This window comes from Urocitellus parryii, chromosome 14, assembly GCF_045843805.1.
Source record: "Urocitellus parryii isolate mUroPar1 chromosome 14, mUroPar1.hap1, whole genome shotgun sequence".
NCBI lineage: Eukaryota > Metazoa > Chordata > Mammalia > Rodentia > Sciuridae > Urocitellus > Urocitellus parryii.
In genome coordinates this window covers 37,817,660-37,827,264 of record NC_135544.1, presented here as the reverse complement: position 1 = coordinate 37,827,264, position 9,605 = coordinate 37,817,660, and the positions used below count along the sequence as shown (strand labels likewise).

At 38.7% G+C, this 9,605-nt stretch overlaps 1 pseudogene; it reads right to left on the bottom strand.

The window, feature by feature from the left end:
- Positions 1–1,454: 1,454 nt before the first annotated feature.
- Positions 1,455–8,410, bottom strand: LOC144249019 (thyroid receptor-interacting protein 11 pseudogene; annotated as a pseudogene).
- Between the last annotated feature and the right edge of the window lie 1,195 nt (positions 8,411–9,605).

The window sequence follows — 9,605 nt, the reverse complement described above, 5'->3', positions numbered from 1 at the left end:
AGAGAAAAAAGTAGATCATGTAGCAAATATTTCTCTGACACCTGTAATTTCTAAAACCATTAAGAACATTTTTATTAAAATTAATTTAATTTTATTAAAATTTGTAGTGAATTATTTCATTAATTCATTAATATAATTTATGTAAATTAAACTAATATTAAATTGTATTAAATTCATCTAGATAAAATTTAATAAATTTTTAATATAAATTAGATCATAGTTTAATATAAATTAACTTTATTGAATTAATATTAATAAAATAAATTGAAATTAAATAATATTGTTCAAAAATAAATTTAAATTAAATCAATTTATACTGAATTATCATTTAATTTATATTAAATTTTATTTAAATTAATTTTAATAAAAATGTTTGTAATGGTTTTAGAAATTACAGGTGTCAGAGAAGTGTTTCTTATGTAATCTGCTTTTTCTCTTCTCTGACTTTTCCTAACTTCAGCTAAAAACTTTTATCTTTTATCTTAATTTACAAAAATGAAAAAGGTTTTTCCAAGTATTTCATCTTTTAAAACTTTATATGATTTTATTTTTCTTCCCCGATGTTTTTTGATCAAATGGTTTTAAGAATGTGTTTATAAGCATTATTTTAGAGCCCAGAAAAGTATGTAAACAGTCCTGATATTTAATGATACATCCTTGCAAATTAACTTTTCCATTGAAAATGGTGGGTGTGACTCTACGTTCAGTTTGACTTATAAAAATCGTCTTCTTTCTGGACATTAACATCTAGCAAGATGAATTAACGTAAAGTGATTTTTTTACAGAAATGAAAATAAGTAAAATGGATAGGTGTCATAGTATTTGCATTAAAAGAATCTTAGAATTTACCCACAAAACTTCATGTTCAGGCCTTCCCACTGTCATTTTCTTTTAGTAGTTGTACAAGGTTTTCTTTTATAAACTCAAGAATTCACAACTTTGGGCAACATTATATTTTGTTTTTATAGACTGAATTCTGAGCTATATAGATCTTTTTCATATGAGTTGGATTTTTCTTCCTTTCTGTTAATCAAATGTATCATTTTTATCTTAATAAAATTAAATTTAACAGATACAATCATAAAAAAACAGGTTGGAGCTAATGGTTCACTACTGCTGCACTGTACAGTTGCTCACAAAGTACGAATTGATTATTGTTGATGATGACCTCATAACATCAAAACAAAATTTTATAAACAAAAAGTGCTAAAGCAAACAAAACAAAATGAAGTTTTAAGCGCTACAGCAAAAAAAAAAAAAGAAAAAAGAAAGAAAGAAAAAGAAAAAGAAAAAAAAGAGAAAAGGGGAGGACAAAATATCTAGTAGCTATAGGTTTTTTTCTTTCTCTTTTTGTCTGCAAATACATGACACTTTTTTCCAAAAGGCCACTCTCTAAAAGTACAAAGAGTTGTGGCTTCTTTAAAGTGCTACATCATTTCTGGCTTGAGAATCACCTATGGCTTTAAAAGGTCCTTTAGTACAACCCTGGCAGAATGGCCTGGGGACACTGGCAATGGTGTAAAGGTGGGCATGACATCTGTGAAGGGTTCAAGAGAAGATGCCCAGGTCCACTAGGTCCAAGTCCAGCTAGGTGAGTAAGTGGCTCTGAATTCTGCTGCATCTTTACAACTTCCCGGCACCTTTGCACCTTGCTTTCTTCTTCTTGGTGAATCTAGAGTTCCATGGCACAAGCAGAAAGTTTGGGTGGTGGAACAGCTAGATGAGATTCCGTTTCCAGAAATTTAACAAAAAGTTCTGAAAAAGAACTATTCCGCACAGATTGCTGACTTGGTATCCAAGGTGTGCTGGGGACAGATTTGGATCCTCCTCCAAGCATCTACTTGGTAACACCACCATAATCTTCCTTCAACAACTGCTCCATTTCCTCCTTTTGAATGTCCAGCATCCTTCCGATTAACTGTAGCACTTCACGATGCTTACTTTTTGGTGTGCAGAAATGACCGATAAAAAGGTTTCTCATGAGGCCTTTGTCCACTTTTCCTTCTGTGCTGCTTGTCACGTTCATCAATTTCTTTTGTGTATCGTCCAGCATTTCTTGCAGGAGCTCACTTTGTTTTGTAAGTTCTCCAGTCTGTTCTTCCTTGAGATCTAACTGTCTCATAAATCTGGGTGCTGAGTCCAACAAAACAAATGGCTCCTGTGGTAATAATAATACTTCTCCTTTGACCTTTTCTGCCTTTTCCTTTCAGCTATATATTTTTTTTCTTTCTCGAATTCAGCAGGACTCATAGCTTTTTCTTCTTGTTGGAAATGCTCTTGTACTATTTGCAGGTTAGTTAATGACAGGGCAGACTGCTTTACTCCTTCCTGGGAGAGCAAAAACTGCAGTGCCTTCTCACCCCTCTTTGGGAGAGGATCCTCACTGTTCCTGCGGGGACTCTATCTGTACATTGGTTTGATGACTTATAGTCGAAGATGAAACTAGCTTTTTCTCCAACAGGGTGACTTTCTTTTTCAGTTCAATCTCCCTTTTTTTCCATAGCCAAAATTTTCCGGGTATAAGAATCTTCTGATTCTAAAAGATGGCTGCATAGTCTCTCTAACTCCTGGTGTAAGCGTAATTCTTTGTCATGTAAGTGTTGAACCTCGTGCTGTAGGGTACTGTTTTCCATCTATTTTTGCTTCAGACACAGATGACTTGATCTTTCTCTTGCTGAATCATGATTGTCTTCTCCTGCACTGATTCAACTGCATTTACAAGATGATTGAACTCCGCAGAATTGTCCTGTTCTTTTTCTTGTAACATTTGCTCAAAGGCAAGAGCTTTCCCCTTCATAGACTCCAACTGCAAGTCTTTTTCTCACAGCATCACAGAGAACTTCATGTTTGTCTCTTGTAATGCTTGATATTCCATTTCCTTTTCTTTAGATGTTTCTATTATTTTTTCATTTTCCGCTTTTAGTTTAGAAATGTCCATTTCTAAAATGAATATTCTCTCCTTGAGTTTTTTGGCTGATTGCCTCAATAGTCTGTTTTCATTCACTTTGTTGGTAAAGTCTTCATTTGAAGAAAGTAACTGATCACTTTTGGCTTTGATTAAGAGGTCTTTTTCTGCCGCAGCCCGTCTGGCTGGGCAAAATAACGGGGGGGGGGGGGGGGGGGGGGGGTGAGGAATAACTTGTGTACATTGATACAACAGGAGTAGGAGCCGTTTATTGTAGGACCACAGAGGTATTTATACATTTTGCACAGCTTATCTTAATTAGCATAAACTAGATACATCAGTCAACCAATAAGGAATCTCCACACTTAATGGCTCGCTTTTGTTACTTCTCAAACCACTCCCTCTGGCATTTTGCCAGGCACCATCCAGACTTGTTTATGAACTCTAACATTCCCCTGGCAAAATGCCAGGTGTTATTTTGACTTGTTTACAGACTCTAACATTTCCCCCTTTTGTTTAATTTAAATAAGGACCATAGTGGTTTTTACAGAAACACCATAAATAACCTGCTACAAACAGAAAGGGAGGATACAAAATGCCACAATACCAAGCCAATTGATGGCTCCATGCAAGAAGCCCTTGGAAACATTATACCAGCAATGACACCATTAGCAAAGATACCGAGTTACAATTTGTCGTAGATTACAGTTTGTTGTCTCAGTCCAGGTAAAGCAATGTCTCAACAGATTAACTCACAGTCCAGGTAAATCACAGTCCAGGTAAGTTCTGCAGGCAGATAGCTTAAATCACAGTCCAGGTAAGTTCTGCAGGCAGCTAGCTTGATCTGAAGTCTCCTCCAGTTCTCAGCAACACTGGAAATTCTTCCATCCTCGTCCTTGCCGGCACTGGGAGGAAGGCAGGAACTCTGCAACGCTGGCTAAAGAAAATCTTGTAGCATTCCACTAAGAAAACAACCTTCTGAACAATTTAGTACATTATCTCAAGGTTTTTTACATTTGAAATAAGCCTTAATAGTGCTCATTACTCATTAGCTTCCAGGTGTGGGAGAACCATTGTAGTTACTGGCCTTGGAAATGATCAAACTTCAGGGACGCCAGTAGTGTCTTCTGCCCAGCTGCAGCGTCCTCGCAGCCCCAGAAGGGGAGCATCCAGGACTCAAACTGCTACTGGGCACAGGGAGCAAGAGCCTGCGAGACTGTGCCTCCAGGTCAGGTCTAGATTTGGGATCCCGGCAGTGGAAGAGCCAGCTGCCGCTGCCCCTGCTGCTTGCAAAGTACTTGCTGCACCATGACCCGCTCCCGCACGTGGCAGCCGCCGCAACAATTCACGCACCCTCCAGTAACGAAAAGTATTCAGTAATAGCCTTTTGCTGCAACTTTTTTTCTGATAATCCTTCTTCTTCTGAACTTTTTTCTTCTTTCTGACTAGAGTTCCTGGGCTTCTATCAACACATGCCCTAACTATTCTTGGTTCCACTGGGGTGTTTCCTTCCCTTACTAATTTACTTCTCACCCCTTCCATATTTTCATCATAAAGACAATACAATACACTTAGACAAAACAAGACACAAACATACTGTATCAATCTTTTCCATTTTCTTGAAATGGCCATTTTTCCTCTCGCCCTATCTGCCTAGGGACGAGCAGATTTGCTCCTGTCCTCTCTATGGACGGGCAGCTTTTTTTCGTCACTTACCCCCAAGTGTCCCGGGGCTCCCCGTAACGGGCCACCAAATGCCGCAGTCTGGCTGGGCACAAATCACGAGCCACTGAAGCAGGAACAAACTTTATTTTTGAACTGCAAGAAAAAACCTCACACACGCTCCTGGAAAATTCTCCCGAAAGCCACGCGGCTCCTGCAGGAACCCCCAGCTGGAAATATCTCTCCGGGAAATCCCTCCTCCTGCACTTCCCCAACCAATGGGAACTCTCAGGGAATCCCCGGAAATCCCCATGAGAGCTTCAAAATAGCGCGAGAACTCCAAAGTAGCCGCAGAGGCGGATATTAATGCCTCGCCTGTCAATCAATACTGTTGGCAAAATGCCAGGGGCCATACAGACTGGCTGTGGCTCTCAGCATTTTTCTTCAAGTATTTCAGTGAAATACCTTGTTTTGCTTTTAGCTGTTTAATTTCTGAATCGGTTTGTTCATGTTCTTTCTGCTCTATCTTTGACAAAGCAGCAATTGAATCAGACAACCTGTGGTTGTTTTCCTGAAGAGTCTCTGTTGTGACATCTTTTTCATGTCGTGATTTTCTCAGCTCTTGGACCTCTGCTGACTGGGAGGTAAGTGATGAAGCAGACAAGAGCTGGGGTGAAATACTATCAGGTTTTCCTACAGCAAGGTCCTTGGGGTTGCACAGCTGCCCTAAGCACTGCTGAACCTGGCCTAATTTGGTTTCATTCAGCTCATAGCTTTGGATGAGGCCGGTGTAGTCTGCTTCTAATTTAAAACTATTTTCAGGGTCAACCGAAACTTGGGCTTCAAGTTGAAGAAGCTCATCCTGATGTTGGGCTGATTCATGATGCATATTTTGAACTGTTGTCATTAACTGTTGTTTCCACTCCTCTATTTTTTTTAACTTGCTGTTTTAATTGATCACGTTCCTCTAGGAGCTCCTCCAACTGATGGCTATTAACACCTCCCCTCTCATTACCAGTGCCGAAAGTTTGTAAAATTTCCAATAAAGTCTGACATTTCTGACTTAGCGCATCTATTTCAGTGTCTTTCTCTCTAATGATACAAGATAAATTCTGCAGAGTTTCTCTAAACATATCTTGATCCCTACTTACGAATCGGGTGGACAATTTTCTATTTTCTTCTTGAAGCTGGATGAGGGCTGCTTCTTTCACAGCAACCAGGTCCTTCATCTTGTGATGTTCTGATTTTAAACGGCGGTTTTCCTTCGCCTTCTCATTCAAAATGGCTAATACGTGTTCTCTTTCCATAGTGAAGGTCTGCAGTTGCTGCTGAAGGTAAGCGACATCCTGGGTGTATGAAACTGGAGACATTCTAGCTTGAAGAGCTTGTATCTCCACATCTTTCTGCTGGATAATTTGAGTGAGTTTACCAACTTCATCTTTGGACAGCTGATGAATCTGTTTGGTTAAAGATATATTCTTTTCATTTAGAAGTTTAATCTCAAGTACCCGTTCTTTGATTCCTCATTTTCAGATTTCAATAGGTTGTGTTTTTCACCTCCATTTTCTATATTAAGACTTTCTTTAACTTTTGCTTCTTGAAAAATATCACAATTCTCTGTTTGAGTGTTATATCTGTCTCCAGGCAACTGGACTTTTATTTGTTCAATGGTTTTCTGCCAATTCTTAATTTCCTCATATTTTTCTAAAAATAACCTGGTATGAGCAGCATTCATCTGCTCATATTGGTATTTAACTTCATTCATTTCCTTCTTCTTCTCCTGTAAAGACTGAAGTAGGTGCATTTTGCCCTGTCTTTGATCTTCAATTATCTTCTGATGATGTTTAATTTCCTCTTCCAGATGATTATTAACAATATTCAGTTGAGATACCTCAGATTCTAGTTCTGTGAGACTATCAAGGGTTTTAGCTCTATTATGCTGTTCCCTAAGTCTTTCCAATTCTTCTTGCAGATGATTTTCTTCTTCTTTCATGGATCCAATCCTTCTGTCCTTTTCTTCTATGGTTTGCCTTAACGTTTCATTTTCTCTTAAGACCCGAGAACACTATCTAAATCCTTTTGGAGTTCTGAACTTTGTTCTTTGAGTTTGTCAATAAAAACTTCTTTCTCACTTATAAGTTGTATCAATTGCTCCTATTCTTCTAAACGAGATGCCAAAAGTTCCTTAGTTCCTTTTTGATCAGCAGCCATTTGCTCAATATTCTTTTTGAGGCTTGCTATTTCAAAATCTTTCTCTTGATTGAATTGTTTCAATTTCTTGATTACAAGGTCTCCTTTATTTTGTTGTTTGGAAAGCTCATCTTTCATCAAAATTATGTGTTTTGTAGCTTCCTGGTTCTGATTGTCCAATTCTTCTAACTCAGCTATCAGCATTTTCTTTTCATTAATACTTTGATTCAGTTCTTGCTCCTTCGACTCTAAGTTAAGTTTTAAATCATGGAATTGTACATTCAGATTCATGTCTGTGGAAGCTGTACTTTTAATTGCTTCATATTCACAGCTCAATTTTGACAGTGATATCTGAAGTTCTTCCTTTTCTTGACTCAATAATGACTTCTCTTTTTCTAAAGCTTGAACACGCACATGAAGTTTCAGATTGTCTTCAGCCAGACGGTTATCCTGGTTTAAACCGTTCAGTCTCATTATTTCATTTTCAGCATCAGACAAGGCTTGTTGTAGCCTGAGCACTTCTTCCACACCGATGAACTCTGTGGAAGAATTTTTTCCCTTTTTGGCCACAGTTTCACTCTGCTCCATCACAGAAGGCTGCAATTTACTACATTCCAGTTGCAAGTTTTCACACTGCTCAAGTATTTGTCCCTTCTCCACACTGAGCTGCTCTTGTTCTCTGTTGGACACGTTTCTGTCATTTTCTGCTGAAGGTAATTTTTTATTGATATCTTTTATTTTATCCTGAAGTTCTTTTATCTTTTTCGTCCACTTAGCTTTTTCAGTTTGTAGAACCTGAATAGTTTTTTGCATCTCACAGGCTGTAACCCCTGAGTTACCTTGTTGTAACTGATTTTCAAGTTCTTCAATTTGTTCTTCATAGTTATGTAATTCCTCTCGATGCCGGCAACTTACCTCTGCCAGTTTCTCTTGATGTGCCTTCTGCAAAACTGACATTTCATGTTGATGATTATTTATGTCCTGACTTTGGTTTTGTTCAAGTACCTTATTTTGGAGTTTGCAGATTTCACTTGGATTAGAATTACGTGTTCCTTGTGCTTCAGGAATATGCTTCCAGTGGCCGACTTCACATTCAAGTCTCAAAACTTCAGTTGACAAGTTGTTTATTTCTTGTTGTGATGAAATGACATCACTAAAGTCCATGTCATCATCAGGAAAACGTGAAAACTAATGACTGATTCCACAGCTAAATGGAGTTGGTTCAGTGGTTATTGGTATACTACCAGCTCCCGAGTGTACTGATTGAGTAGGTGACTGCAATTTCCAAAGGTGATCCTCTAGTACCATCTGTCTTGCTTTAGGTTGGCTGGCTTCTGTCCCTCTCTGTTGCAGTTGATGTCAGTAACGTGCAGATGGATGCTTTATGGGAAGCTCTGATGCTTCTTCATGCTTTTCTTCCAGATCAGTACAGTACTTTTTAAGTCTTCCATCCTTTGATATGAATGAAGATTGGGGAGCTTCAATTTCCTTTCTCCCACAATGAGGTAAACCTGCTTCTACCTCTTCTACATCCTCCAGAAACGCGTCCCTGGCGAAGCTGGAGATATGGCCTGTGAGGGAAGCCAAGCTGTCCCCCACCTGACCCAAGGAGTGGCCCAAGCTGGAGCCTAGGCCTCCAATCCAGGACAACATCGCCACTATCAGTGAGCCATCAGACCCGCTTCGAAAACCACTACTATCACCATCCACCTCTCTCCACCAAATGTCCACAAGCATTGCTGGAGGTCAATTATGACGTGAGCATTCAGAATTCTGCGCACTGCAAGGCTCTTGCCAACCTTCGCCTTCTGCCAGGTAACGCAGAGGCCTGGCTTGGGCTTTCACCAGGGACTCACGGCCAGTGGCACAGTCTCCCCCAAGGGGCCTCTGCTCCTTCCCTCACTTTCCACTGTCCCTCTTGGGTGACTCCTCCCTCAGCGTTAGTGATGTGCCCCAGCAAGGCAGGCTGCTCCTGCCACCTTGACATGACTGCCCTAACACCCTAGGATTGTCAATATTCATGAAGAAGTCTTTTAGAGTACTGTGACCTGCAAAGCACCACTGAAATTATGGTTTCCTACAAATGATTCAATTTGGTGTCATAAAGAAATTTGTATTTATCATTCTGACTAAAGTTATGAATTCATTCCAGGACCTTAACATCCCTAACATTATTGAAAATCTGTCTTCTATATGCTAACTGACTCTCATGGCTGTTATCAATATACTGTGACTCCTTTTGGTCTTGAATAACTTGATCCGGTTTTTTTTTTTTTTCATACTTAGTCATAGCTTTCAAAGCAAGTTCTATACCCCAAATGGGTTTAATGCTTTAATGGTATTATGCCCAGACATTAATCAAGATAGCTATAGCAATTTATAGATTATAGTAATTAAAAACTTGCATCTTTGTGGGTAAAAAGGTAAATACAACTAATATTATCTCAACATTTTGTTCCTGAAATGCATTTTTCATAGTATCATTTTAGTAATTTTTTTTTGAAAAGGGATCATCTCATTTGTATCTACAAAAATACTTTTCAATGTTTGGAGGAATTTCCAGATCGATGATCAAAAGAAAATCAAAGAAGGAAGGGTATTCCCAGCCCAGCAGTTTCTATGGACAGAAATAGGCTCTATACCTCAAGCTAAAGTGAAATATGTCAAAGAAAGTTTATATTGATGAACAGATAAACTCATATAAATATGTTTTCTCATCTTTGAAAGGCAGGGTGACAGAGGAGGTCTAGGATCCAGAAAACTGCTGACAACCCACAAGCCAAAGAAACAAGTTGGCGTCAGTGTTCTTTAATAGAACATACAGAGATTTGCCAAAATGCAACTATTT